General features: G+C 36.2%; 1 protein-coding gene and 1 long non-coding RNA gene across 3 annotated transcripts in view; both read left to right on the top strand.

The window, feature by feature from the left end:
• LOC138178411 (uncharacterized) overlaps nucleotides 1–10416 on the top strand; it is a 91548-nt gene extending 81132 nt beyond the window's left edge. The window contains exons 3-4 of one of the 2 annotated variants that reach the window (XR_011172692.1): nucleotides 8075–8654; nucleotides 8744–10416. This is a non-coding gene — a long non-coding RNA (uncharacterized LOC138178411). Of the gene's footprint in view, nucleotides 1–8074 lie in introns of both variants that reach the window. The other variant, XR_011172693.1, reaches the window with a different exon arrangement.
• The window catches only part of Fur2 (furin-like protease 2), a 421029-nt gene that overhangs the window by 162958 nt on the left and 243232 nt on the right, over nucleotides 1–14839 (top strand). The window lies entirely within an intron of this gene.

The following is a 14839-nucleotide window of genomic DNA, read 5'->3' as shown; positions in this document are numbered from 1 at the left end:
ATGAACAAGAAACTTCAGGAACTGAAAACAGCATGGAAACGTATGAAAACCTATTTACAACCGAATCAGAGTTAGACAACTATAGTGAAGAGGAGAATATTATAAATAAGCGTTTACGTCCAGGGCAAAAAAGAAAGAGATTATCAGCAGAGAGTGAATTTGATGTAGAGAACCAACGTACCGAAATTGGGACCGATGGAACAGTTTGGAAAGAAATAGATGCAAGTCCTAAACCTGCTAGGACATCAGTTCAGAATACTTTTCAGAATATGTCAGGTCCGACAGGATATGCTAAACGGTATATAATGAAAGGTCAAGTAAAGACGGCATTTTATCTTATCATTGATCACAGTATAAGGGATCATATAATAAAATGTACGGAAGAAACATTTAGAATTGGGGACTAAATGGAAGCTAGATACAACAAAACTAGATGCATTTATTGCTCTGCTATATGCCCGTGGTGCATATCAAGCAAAGAATTTAGATGTCTCATATTTGTGGAATAAAATTTACGGACCTGCATTTTTTTCAAGAACAATGAGCAGATGTGACTTTGCTGAAATTATAAGGTTTATACATTTTGATAAGAAGAGCGAAAGAAGCCAATGTTTACGCACCAATAAATTTGTAATGGTATCTACAGTATGGGGCCGATTTATAGAAAATTCACAAACTTGTTATAAACCTGGTGCAAACATTACTGTTGTTGAGTAGTTGTTTCTGTCGAAGACTAGGTGTAGATTTACCCAGTACATGCCGAACAAACCAGATAAATTGGGCATAAAATTCTGGTTGGCGTGTGACGTCAATAGTAAGTACATAATAAATGGATTTCCCTATTTGGGAAAGGATGAGAGAAGAGAAAATTCAATTCCACTTGGAGAATTCGTTGTTCTGAAGCTGATGGAACCATTCACAGAATGTGGAAAGAATGTAGCGACAGATAATTTTTTTACGAGTGTATCACTGGCCACAAAGCTACTTGCAAAAAAAATTACAATCGTTGAAACAATCCGTGAAAATAAATGGGAATTGCCAAAGATAGCAAAAAATCGAAAAGACCAAATGACTGTTTTCAAGCAAACTTTTTATTTCAAATCAAATTTCCTTTATAGTATACAAATGCAAACCAACGAAGAATGTGTTTGTGCTAAGTTCCATGCATAAAGCAATAGAAATTGAAACAAACAACAAACGTATACCGGAAACGATTAGATTTTATAATGATACAAAATTTGATGTAGACATAGTGGACCAGATGTCAAAGAAATACAGCGTGAAGTCAATATCTTGTAGTTGACCCCTCCAGGTATTTTTCAACATTTTGGACCTAGCTGGAATAAATGCCTGGATTTTGTATAAAGAAACAACAGGTGAAAATATTTCAAGACAGGAATTTTTATCCCAATTAGCTATAGAACTCGCCGCTGAGTATAAAGGATTGCGGGGAAAAACCATGCAACAAAACTATCAAGTTCAGATTCATTACCACGAAAAACTTGTCAAATTAAATATTGTAAAGGTTACAAAACTACAAAAATCTGTTCAAGATGCGAGAAAGAACATATTTGATGACAAGATAATTTGTAAAAAGTGCAGCGAAGGTGAATAAGAAATATCTCTATATAAGTAAACGTGTAATTTTATTTAAGTCTATAATTGAAACTAAACAGAAGTAAATTTGGACGAAATTTCCTGAAAGTTCATCATTTTATATACATTCAGTTATAAATTGACCATTATCTATGTTAAATCATAAAAACTATTACTTTTTTAATCACCGGTCATTTTGACGGGACACGGTAGGAATACATACAGGTTAATCCTCGTGAAATTACGTACCAATGATATATATTCTAATATTAAGATTAAACAGTTTTCAGAAAATAAAAATTCATTCATACTGTATAGATTTAAATAATTCTTCACAGAGAATTAAAAGAAGTACAGGCTGCATAAACACAATTAAAATAAATGTTGTGTTACGTCATTGTTACAGCAAATGAATCATAGGTCTGGTTTTCTCTGCGTTCTGGGTAGGATTCGATATCGTGCAACACGTATCTCGCGGTTCTTTCCTGTTAACTCAGAAGAGTCATGCATAATAATCGTTTGACGTTGAATGCGAATGGAGAAACAGTAATTCCTCGAACTTGTCATGAATTGCAAACACACACAGAGACTCGGCTCTATGCCCAGATGGCTGCAGTATCGAAATTATCAGCGAGAGATAGCGTGTCTGGGATCAATAGGTACCTCTAATTTCAAAACTCCCTCGTGCATAAAGTACCTGTGTATTACCTGTATGTCTGTGCCTCTTTATTAATTCCGTCTGTGTGAGATCTTTACGTGATTGATTAAATACATGTTGATAGATGAGAAACGATGCGCTTTTGAAGGGGATCGAGGCTATGGTGATTACGGCGAATGGGAAATTACATAAGATACGGTAAATCTACTAGGATTGGTATACAGGTAGTTATCACTTGACGAATACTTAGAAATACTCATCACAAATTTTCGTTTAACATTTTCGACTACATCGTGAATTTTGGTCTTTTGGATGAGGTATAAAAATTGTAAGGTGATTTGCGAGTCCTAGGAATAGAATTTTATTGAACGGAATTTTCCAAATAATTTCTTTTCTATTCTATTAACTTACTATGAAACGTAGATAAATGTAGAATATCGTATCAAAAAATATTAAAATAGTCTTTCATTTCAAAGCATTATTATTTCTCTATAAAATCCAACTTAAAGCACTTTATAATCGAAAGAAATTAACTAAAGTAACATTCTTTGCAAACACAATGATTCGTTAAAATTTTTGACGTGCTTCTATCGGACATTGTTTTCTATTTTACTTTTCTTCGCAGGAGCAAATTTTGCTATTTGAAGTTTATTAATCTGAATTTATTAATCTGATTTATATTATTCAATAAATAATATTCAATAATTAAATGTTTTGAAGAAAGTTCTAATAAAAAAGCTTGTCATATTCCATTCTAATATTACTCTAACGCCTAACACTTATTCAATTAAGAAGAATCGTAATTGGTGTAATTTGCCATCTTCATCATAACTTTTTGATCGTTTATTCTCATTAGCTGTCGGCATAAAAAAATTATCAACAACTTTGTACGCGAAATCTGTTGGAACGAACCTTTTAACAAAATACTCTTTTATTTTCCGCATTTTCTGTTTCCTCGTTCTATTATGCGTGATTCAGGTGACGTTCAATTCCAAAATTAATATCAGTTTTACTTTATTTCTCTTCTCGCTTCGTTCGCGGTTAAATTAATTTACGTTCAGTTGTTTCTCGTCCACCGCGAATCACTTATTTTGTTTATAAACTGGTAATTACTTTCTATTAACAGTATTGCATGTACGAAACATAATTATGTGAATTTTAAGGGGTGAATAGAGGCAGTGATTTTTAAGGTTAAATTAAATGACACGTATCCTTTATTTTAATAGCTATTTTTACGAAATGAAAAAATAAACATTTTTTAATTAACTTGAATGTTTTACCTTAATATGAAGTCTGGGAGCTACTAATTGCTGTAAAACAGCCATTGTGTTTCCATAGGAGACCTGACCAAAAGGGAGATCTGTTATTACTTTAAAAGTTCTCCAATTTTCTCGGGTCAATGCAGCCATCAGTTATCGTTTTCTGGTTAGTGCAGAAACAAAATACGATCGCGATACGCATGGTTTTCTTAGATTTTGATACGATTTCCGTGTTTCTGGTGCTGTGATACAACTTTCAAAGAATTATGAAATTTATTATTATTGATATTGTTTAAGTATGTGAATTTTTGATACGAATTATGCTATTTGTCACGCATTAAGGTATGAATATGTAAATGGGTTCTTTTCAAATTCGCCATGGTAGCATCAATAATCTATAATATTTATAAAATTGCATATTGGGGCAAAGCTTGACGGGATAAAATCGGACACCCGATTTTTTCTAATAATAGGAACGAAAATATTTGTATTTATTATCGGAAATCTTATGCTGCATCCAGATGAAATGAAAGATTAGTTCCAATGTATAGCTTGTTTTGGGTGTGTCCATGAAGTTTGTACTGAATGGGAATTTTAAAAATTGAATGAATTCCTATATTACAGATAGTAGGAATAATATTGAGTAATCTATATATAAAACTATTTTCTGGATATTCTTTCGTTTTTGTAAAAATCTAATGTAGGTCTTGTCGTTTTAATAAAAATATTGCTTTAATAAACTACACTTACAATTTTTGTTTAAGACATTAATTTCACAATTATGCTATTTTATTCTTAGGATCCCGGTTTTAGTTCACTTTCCCCTACTGTTACGATAATAAAATATTAAAGTATAGCAACAAACACCAATCAGATCCGCAGTCCTCTACTTAGCCATCTTCTCATCTCCGTAAATATAGACATAAAGACACTGTCCACAGGTAGCTGTCTGCGTGGAAGATTTCTGCAGACAATCTGTGGCCTGTTGTTCAAGTTCTGGAACATATGGATATGCAACATATATGCAGACAGATTGCATAGTGACAATATCTATGAATATTGTATGCAAACTATACATATACTATGATATGCTGTCTGTCCATACATACGTTACAGGACTTGATCAACTGACCTGAGTCAATAATGAGTATGGAAGATCCTATCATATCGAATAATTGTGAACTATAAATATGGAAATTGGGTACCCTGAATGAGTGATTTATAACATTGGATTATATATATATATATATATATCGGAGAAGGAAGGACAGCGGGATTTCCCGTCTGGAATGTTGGGAAAAATCCCAATACCCTAGTTCAGACTTTTGTTATATCCACGTCTAAGTAATAAAGAAAAAAAATAATAATAAGAAATAGTTTTAATGTTTCAACCCGGCTTTATGACGATGGGTTCGGGTTCGAGGTGACATAGCGGGTCACTAGACGTAGCCACGGCCACGGAAGGGACGTGTACCTGACAGAGGTATGGAATGATTATATGGCTTTCCCTAAAAACAAAGATTGACCCGAGAGGTGGGGACAGGAGTATATAAGGGCAGTTTCATTTGGAGTTGAGGACAGAGCCGTATAGCGAGTTGCTTATCGAGTTGCTGACTGAGAGAATTATTGCGAGAGTTATCGTACATTAAGTTGATTTTCGTCACCCCGTGTACCGTGGATTCGTTATCGAACCGGTGTCCATTGTCATTAGTATCGTGAGCGTCTGAGTGTCAATATTAATTGTCCGAACTGTAATCAATTTCATTTTTGTAATAAAAGATACTTGTGTTATACCATATCAATGGCTGCATCCCGTGAAGAGTCACCTGACGCACGCAACTGTATTCCCGTTCTATCTCCGACATATATATATGTCGGATGAATGTTGGAATTTTGGGCGTTCGATGAATCTTCACTCAAATTTACCATCGCGGATATAGCTCATATTTATGGGTACAAATGAGGGCACTACAAAAGGCTATAAGTAATAGCGGCAATCGGATGGTCGAGATGTTGATGACAACGAATTCTACACGAATGATAATCACATTCAAGCCCATCATCATAAAGCCGGATTGGAACATTAAAACTATTTCTTATTTTTATTACTTAAGTGTAGCTATAGTAAATGTCTGGACCAGGATATTGGGGTTTTTCCTAACATTCCAAAACGGAAGTCCCGATGTCCTTTCATCTTCGACACGGCCATCCTGATAATCACACGTCCTCGGGTGTAACTAAAATATTGAGTTTTCCCACATTAGACTCGATACAATTAACGTTGTTTACAATTGAGCTAAATGTCTAAATAAATCAAGGGTCCGGTTTAACAGCAAATTTTGTTCAAAGATTTGGTAACAAAAGGAATAAGAGAAACAAATCATCATGATTAGTATTCAAAATGCCAGTTGCATCCTGCGGGTTATTAATTTGATCGCATTGGCATGATGGACCATTCTCGATTTCGCTCCCAAGTGAATCTCGTTTTTCTGGATCGTACGACCGCACAGAGTTTTATTACATTGTCGCCCCGAGAGCATGTGAATCTAACATACGACCCGACGAGCTTCATAGCATTATCACTCAATGGTACATTTGAACCCATTGAACGGCCTTCTTTTCGCAACAACGGGCAGTTAGGGGCGATATGCCCCTCCTCGTTGCACTTGTAGCAGGACACTGTCGATGATGTGGCCCCTCGGTTATCCCCTGATTTTCGTGTATGCTTCCCCGACTCCAATCTTATCCTCTTGCTGCACTCAGGTGCTTTATGCCCGAAGTTGCCACAGCGGTAACACTTACGCCGGTGGTCCAATGACTTTCTTCTTTTAGCTTCGGGGCCCGTCGGTGGATTTCCTGGCGAAGGTGTTGGCTGACCGTCGTCAGGAAGAAGTTTCATTTCATCATAAAATTGGTCCTCCGTCTTGATATTATTCGCGAGTGTTAATCGTCGAAAACGTTGATCTCGGGAGCTCAACATATAAAGGGCGAAGGCATTGATTAATTCGGGCGTCGTTAGATCTTTCAACTTCATCTGCAGCATGGAACGGATGCGACTACCATAAGTTCCTGGGGATTCGGTCTCTGACGGTTGTTCTCTGGATATCCTTATTAACGCCGAGGCTGCTATCTCTTCTCCACCAAAACGTGAAAGGAATCGTTCCTTAAACGTTGGCCAAGTAAACTTTCCACCGCACACTATTTGTGAAAGCCAATGCGCAGCAGGACCCCCTAGGGCAAGATTTAGAGCAGAAAATAACGCACTGTCTCGTAACGGGTGGTCCCGTATAATCAGATCGGTAGTAGCTGCGCATCACGAGGTTGAATCGGCGCCCGCGACTTCGGGGTTAAAACGTGGTAACGCTACATTTGTAGATTCCGTACTCGGCCTTTGCACTAGTGTCTGAATTAACTCGCGCATGATACTCATATGCTCCTTGACTGTTATAACCGACGCTGATCCCACTTCTGATGTCGGATTAAGGTTGGAATTTTGGGCGTTCGATGAACCTTCACTCAAACTTACCATCGCGGATATAGCTCATATTTATGGGTACAAATGGAGGTACTACAAGAGGCTATAAGTAATAGCGGCGATCGGATGGTCGAGATGTTGATGACAACGAATTCAGGTTCGATAACGAATCCACGGTCCACGGGATGACGAATGCGATGTGATACACGTATAACTCCACGTACAAAGTCCAGTCCAAAGTCCATAGTAAAAGTCTGGACCAGGGTATTGGGTTTTTTCCCAACATTCCAAAAGGGAAGTCCCGATGTCCTTTCATCTCCGACATATATACAGGGTGGTTGGTAACTGGTGGTACAAGCGGAAAGGGGGTGATTCTACGCGAAAAAAGAAATCGAAAATATAGAATAAAAATTTAAAAAAAAATTTTTTTTTTTCTTAAATTTTTCCACCGAGACAACGATCTACAGTGAGATCCGTTATGACGAGACGTGATAAAGTGCACGCGTACCGAGCGAAAATTCAAAGTCGATTTTCTCGAAAACGAAGCCTCAAACGAAAAATTTTTATTCTATATTTTCGACTTCTTTTTTCGCGTAGAATCACACCCTTTCCGCTTGTACCACCAGTTATCAACCACCCTGTATATATATATATATCTCGCACAATGTTTTATTATTAAATGGTATCTGAGATTATGGTCAGTGATCAAACGATTAATAACAAATTAACCAGCTCATTGATTTTTCCGAATACAGAGCTCGTTACATTATCCTGTTCAAGAATCGTGGAAATATCAGTGGGTATTAAAATTCGATAACACGTTCCTCGTTAATGCTTCGCGCTGCACTAATCCGGCCGTTCAATTTTAATGCTAAATTATTTGCATGGCCCGGCATAAAACGACGAAGAACGAAGGTTAAATCGTGGGCCTCTTGATGGATTAATATTTGATCGCGGCTACGATAGATCTGCGCTGCTCTCTAATTGATAGCGAATAATTTGGTAATCTGACGATAACAACCAAACCGACCTCGTGTCTGTGCGCCAGACTGCATAATTAATTCCGGCGTTATCTTTCTGTTTCAGGTGAGTCTAAACCATGGAGGAAGCGAACGTGCGCTGCCTTTAACTCTGAACACAAATGTATTACTCGTACAACCAGTGGAAAGTTTCTGATCAAACTTAATAACAATAAGTGAGAAATCGTGATTTTAGGGAACACGAGTTTGGATATCTAGAATCGTTATAATTTTTTAAGAACATTACGTTAGAATGTCAAATTGGTACAATAATTTTATTTTTCTTTTTTTTTTTTTTTTGAGGATGATAACCTCGAAGCAATAGGGTAAAAAATTACTTAATCCATTTGCAAACGACAAATGGATAAAACAACATGCCATCGTTTTCTAAATTGGTCTTTTATAGAAACGATAACTGTGCATACTTTGTGAAAGAAATGCAAACAAATTTGTTATAATACATAACTTGAAATACAATATATTCAATAGCATAAAAGTACTTAATTATCATCGACAGCATTACGCACAAAAACTCCATAATAATTTCATTTCAGGTGCTTTTTATATTTTGAATTAAAAGCGAGTCGGAACAATTGGCGAACGTTGAAAGATGAAATGTGTTTAAAATTGTGAGATACGCGATCGAGGTAATCGGATTGTCGGCTTGGAAATTAAGCGTGCATTCGCGCACATTAAAATAGCACAGCAATTATGTTTTATTCATGCGCTCTTTCAGAATGTACTTTTCCACGGCGATAAAGATACTCAGTGAAAATTGATGAAATCGATCATTTACGCTTTGTGTCGTGAATTGTAAATGGCAAATGTTCGTCCCGGCGGAGACATCGACGGCATAATGAGCGAACAATCCAATGAAATTTATGTCATTTGGTGAAATTTAATGCGGTGGTATGACTTTGTGTCTAATTAACTTCGATCTTGTTACCATTTCTATCTCCTATTGTCATAATCGTTTTTGTAAATTCCAACTTCGATAATTGAATTTGTGCTTGAAACAGGCTGACGAAGATACTACGACACTTGTAGAAATATTTTATTTACTTTCAATCAAAATTACGGGCACGCTTGTGTATAAATTCGTCACGAAACGAGAAACAAGTCGATATCCAATTAGCATGCTACCAAAAATGATCAGCGGTTGATTTGTCGAGGAATAATGGTGACCCGAGCCGAACTCGCGGATTTATTATACGCCTCTAATTGCCTGAGCTGGCGGAGCGTGGAATCGATCCTGCCGAGCACGTGTCGCGACTCAGCCCGGAAATTTTATCGCGAATTCACGTCAATTACGCGGAAACGAAAGATGACAACTCATTATTCGACCATCACGAACAACACTCGAGCCACTCATAGATACAGAACGAAGAAATCGATCGATCATGGTAAAAAAGAATTGACGAAAGTATAAAAACGAGATGACGAATTAGAGAAACAAGAAGAAGAGCAGAAGGTAAAAAGGAGAGAGAGTTTTAATTAAAGCAATGGTAATTCAGCGAATTCCATCGACAACGAACGTCGGAAAAATTGGAAACGTACGGACAATTTATCAGCGAGGATTCGGTGGACGAAGAGACTGTAAATTTCATTTTCGATCAGCGAACAATCTGGACACCGTACATTGTTAAGTAACTTAAGTTTGGATTTCGACATTTTTTTAACCTAAATGGCGTATAAATCTTATATGTTTGAACTTTCGATTTATTATAACGAGACACGATTATTATGATTATATTGGTCAATTTTGAAAGAACTATAGTTCAAATAACGGAACACATGGTATACACGTACAATATCTTCGAGCAACTGATCCAGATGCAACTTGGAGTCGCTCGTTTTAAAACTCTTACGAACGCTTTCGTTGGTTGGTTCGATCCTCTCGAACGTGGCACGAGAACCTACATAACAAGGAAGAAGCTTCTTCCTGGTTCGAGAATCGCGTGGATCCTGGCCAGAATCGGTCCATCGTGCCCCGCGAACGAGCTACTCTAAGGTCCAATGGTCCAACAGGCTTTGCCAAAACGCAAGTTCGGAGAGCCGCTGTTCCGGTGCAAGCTTCCACGGAAGGAAGAAGAAAGAAAGTTTGCCATTGTGAGCCGGATTATTCGACGAAGGAACGCGCCAGCCAAACCGTAGGCATAAGAGCCTCGCTAGATAGGAATCACAGTTACCCTCGGTTCTCGTCGACTTAACTTCGTTATCTGGAGGATAGGCAAAAATACAGAAGAAAATTTTTTCTTCCGTCTTTTTTCTTTTTCCTTTCTTCTTTTTCTCGTTTCTTTTTTTTTTTTTTTGAAACTATGCCGTACGGAATGATTTGAATAAAGTTGAATCACGTGGTTGTAAATCGGTAGGTATATTTATAGTAGAAATATATTGCTTCCGATCACTCTTGGAAGAGCACATAATTTTAGCTTGTAATTATAAAATATATAGTTGTACCTTCCTTTACGTAGAATATTATACCTTTAGCTGAAATAATCGATGCGATATTGCTTTTAACCCTTGAATTAATAAATTACCTCAAATCAATATGAACCTGTTATTTTATTTGGTACAAAACGTCTTTTCAATTTTCAAATAAAGTTGTGGTTCTTTAAACTATTCCTTAATTTGAAAGGAATAATAGTCACTATATAGACAATGTAACATATGTTACTTATAGTTTCTTGTTTGTTGTATTGGTTTCTCAAACTCTTTTTTCTGTTATTAGGTATTTGATCGAAGTTACTTTACTTGAACCTAAACAATAAAAATCAGTCCATGCAGTTTTACATGAAGACGATTATTAAATTACTTGAACTGAATTAGAGGTACGAGATTTATACAAATAATACGAATAATATTAGAAATGTAGATATTTGCTGTATTCCATCGAATGCAATGACCAATAAAATAAACAAACAAATAACATTATAACATTAAATAATATATCAACAAATTTTACCATAAACAAATATAATTAAATATGATAACGTTGCAATTAATTATTACGGTTCTGTTTCGTTGAATATAATAAATATGTTACAGTAAACGCATTAAGCAAATAATTGTTTTAGTTGATGCGGCAAGATATGCATTTTATATTTTTAAACAATAAGGTCTGAAACGCAAAGTACTTAGCTATATGCAAATTTTCCATTGAAATTTCGAGTGTTACACCTTATAATGAATTAAAAATTGCTATATACTTTCCAACAAAACGTTCCACGAAACTTTGTACACCTTTTGTATGCTACATTATATAGTTACTGCTATTGGAATAATTGAATTACTGAAACAGAAATTAGAGAGTGGTATTCGCTGAAGAAGTTAAACCATTGTTCATATTTTTTGATAGCGTATGAAATATTTGAATTTCTCGAATTAATGCAATTAACGAGTGCATTCTTCGTCTGCGAAATCTGCTTGTATAGAAATACGATTGTTGTCAATAATTCTCCTTCTAGAATGCTTTACACAACGCATACAATATGGACATAAAAGTTTTTTATGATCAATTTTTGACAGGTAGTCGTTTAAAACGTGCACCCAGGTAGATGAAATATAAACTATTACCTAGGGTAAATCGGGAAATTTTATTAATTAGATACAAGGCTAATAAAATGGGCAGGCGTGAAATCGAGGAAGACTGCTGCTAGTAGATAAAAACCGGCTTCGAAAGATATCAACTGCAGTTGACGAGACTGAGAAACAAGAAAAGGGAAAATGCGAAGAGGAAAGTGGTACGACGTGTATTTCGTGTTATTGGTTCTACTTGATCTCGTTTACGAGAGCGAAAGTAATGAGGTAATTAGCTGACGAGCATGAACAAAAGGGGCGGGGTGTGTGTATGTGTATTTTGAAGAGAGTTACGAAGAAATAAGGTTAGTATTTTAATACACAAATTATTATAATTTAGAAAATAAGTCTTGATCGACGTTTTTGTATATACATTTTTTTAGAATCGACGCTATAGATATCTTCTATAGATATGTTTCGGAACATTCTGCTTTATGCATAAATGATTAATTAAATTGATATAGTGAAGATAAATATGTGTGTACAATTATGCGTGTATCTGAATAAAGATGATCAACGTTCGCCTACATTACTTTTGTGCGTTGTATATTTTGTATATTGAATGTATGTTTATAATAATTATTGCAAAATACTGTGGAAAAGCGAGAACAATTGCAAATTCCATAAATATTTCAATTTTGTGTGGCAACAAATATTTTGAGAACAAGAATTTTGTATGATTGTTTTAGTAGTCATTTATTATATCATTATATATTATATATATCTTATATTTTATATACATATTATTTTATATAATTATATTATTACTATTGTATTAGTTATTAGAGTATTGTCGTAATAGTTTTCTTCTCCTATAAAAAGCTCGAATAGTGATTACGTGTATGAATATTGTCGTGTTTCAATGTGTCTAAAAGGGATAGCTAAGCCGTAATCGGCAGGAAACCAAAGGATTATGGTTGGTCACATCGATAGAGATTTCTCCTTGATTCAAGGTTGCAAAGTTATTGCGCGTTGGTGATATATGTCTCTGATGGATTTATACCAGTACGAATCCATTGATGGATTCGAACCACTGATAAAACATTTGTAGGCAACTAACGTTCAGTTTTTATCGACGAATACTGAAAGGTCGTAAAGACCGACAAAACTAAAAAGGATAAAAAATTGAAAACTTAAAAGGGACAAAAAAATTGAGAATAATCTTTTTGCAACTTTTAGCAACGAGTTGTTACATCCATTATACTGTCTACAAGTGGTCATATGCATACCATACGTCGCTTCTCTCATATATCGCTATCAGCAGATCGTTGACTTCCGAGCGGAAGAACGTTATTAATCCAAAAAACGGAAACTGGCTTGCTTCGCCATATATCGAAAGTTAATGGAGTTCCCAATGTTCTCTTCCTGCTCTTTTAACCACTACTTTCCTTTCGGCGTTAAATCATATTCGAAAATCACATTTATCAACGTGCCACTCGGTATATAGGGGTGTTTTGCGGTCTGGCCGATTCGCAGATTCCATGCCATCTGGCACTGTTACACCAACACTGTCTGACAAACGAACCACCAACGGCTATTCTTCTTCGTTAATTTTCCCCATCGTATCGAGAAAAAGTTCGTTATTATACATGTGTGATTCTGTTGTGTTTTCTTTTTTATTTGCGCTCATTCATGATTGAATATTATATTCTCGTTCACGATAAAATATTCTATTAATTTGCATAGAGGTACCGTGCAATTAATTATCGAGTTATTTCAGAAAGACGTTTTTGCGTATCTTAAGTCTAAAATAGTAGCTTTGATCAAATTTGTTGAAACAATTCTTAAGTATACATGACAATAACTGCACTATCTGATAATATTCAAGATTTTCATTTTCACGATCTCTCTCTTTCATTTTCATTTTCACGAGTCTTTTTTAAGTAATTACTATCTCTAACATACAAAATTCAGAGGATCGATTTGGAAGGAACTGGATGATCGAGAATGTATCAAAAGGGGAACCACAACGCGATCGAACGTCATCTTGCAGCGTTGCTTTATCAATCAGCGCGAAGTTCCGTTCGCCTATGTGCACGAGGGAGGTGTTGCCGAACTCCGAATTACCTCTCGCGACAATTTCTCACGTCTTGTCGACAAGACGCAAGGAAACGATCGACAGCCGGTAGTTCACGCTATTTGCCACGGTTACGGAAACGCAATGCTTTGGATGGTTGGCGCCGTTTAATTGGAACTCCGATACGTCGCTACATATTACGGAACCGTGAAGCGGAAACGACCCGGTGATTGCTCGTGTCTTCTTCTTTTTCCGTTTTATCGCACGTTGTATGCCTTACAAATCACACATTTTCCTTCCGAACGCATGAAAAAAGTATCTTTTAGTTAAAGTTTGACTTCACCTGTTTAGTTCGATTGTTGATGCACAAATTCTAAACACACATGAGTCCAGTTTTTGCTAGTGGATGAATTATTGGTTTAACTGTTTTCAGATTACTTAGAGCTATAGCATATACGGCATATATATTAGAGCGAGCAAGGCTTCGCGAGATTATAAAGAAACGAAGTTACTGAGCTTTTCAAAGGACTAAACCGTTGAACTGTTTAAATATCCCAAAATGTAGCTTTTGGACTTGTGGTGTTATTCAACTCACTCGTTCAAATACAATACAATCCTAATTTAAAAACGACCTATGTAATTTCCATAGTAATTCGTTTAATCATATTTAATTCATTTCTTAAGTCGACGGAGAGGAAAGCTTCTAATCACTCCATTCAATCTGTTTCTGTATGGAACCCATGTATTTGCAACAGAAACAATTCTCCTTTCATTATCACGTCCCTCTATCACCGTTCGTACGTTCTAATTCAACGTAGCAAAAACTTGCTCAACTACGTGACAGCGGCGCAGATACGTATCCTCCAGCTAATTTAAGGGCAGCTACTGATTACCTCGGGATGACGTGACACTATTTAAGTTTCGGTTAATCGAGCCGTCAGCTCCTCCAGCTAGAACCGTCTGCGATCTATTATGGTGGTTGATTGTTTCGACTGTGAATATCAACTCCTTTGGTCATACACCACGTTTGTTAGCGTCACTTTCTAAATGGCATACGTTCGCGGTGCTTGTTTTTCTTGGTCCAGGTCACCCTGAGAGTCTTAATCGGTCCATTTAACCCGTTAACACCTTTTCTAGCTAATTGCCAACTGAGCAAACACGAATCTCTACTCGCATTAAGTTTGATCGTTCAAGATAACAACATGAACGCTTGTGTTTGTGAATTAGCCTGGAATT

The sequence above is a fragment of the Bombus flavifrons genome, chromosome 3 (assembly GCF_040668555.2).
Source record: "Bombus flavifrons isolate JBK064 chromosome 3, iyBomFlav1_principal, whole genome shotgun sequence".
NCBI classification, from domain to species: Eukaryota; Metazoa; Arthropoda; class Insecta; order Hymenoptera; family Apidae; genus Bombus; species Bombus flavifrons.
Note: the sequence above shows the minus strand (reverse complement) of the source record. Positions and strands in the feature narration are given on the sequence as shown.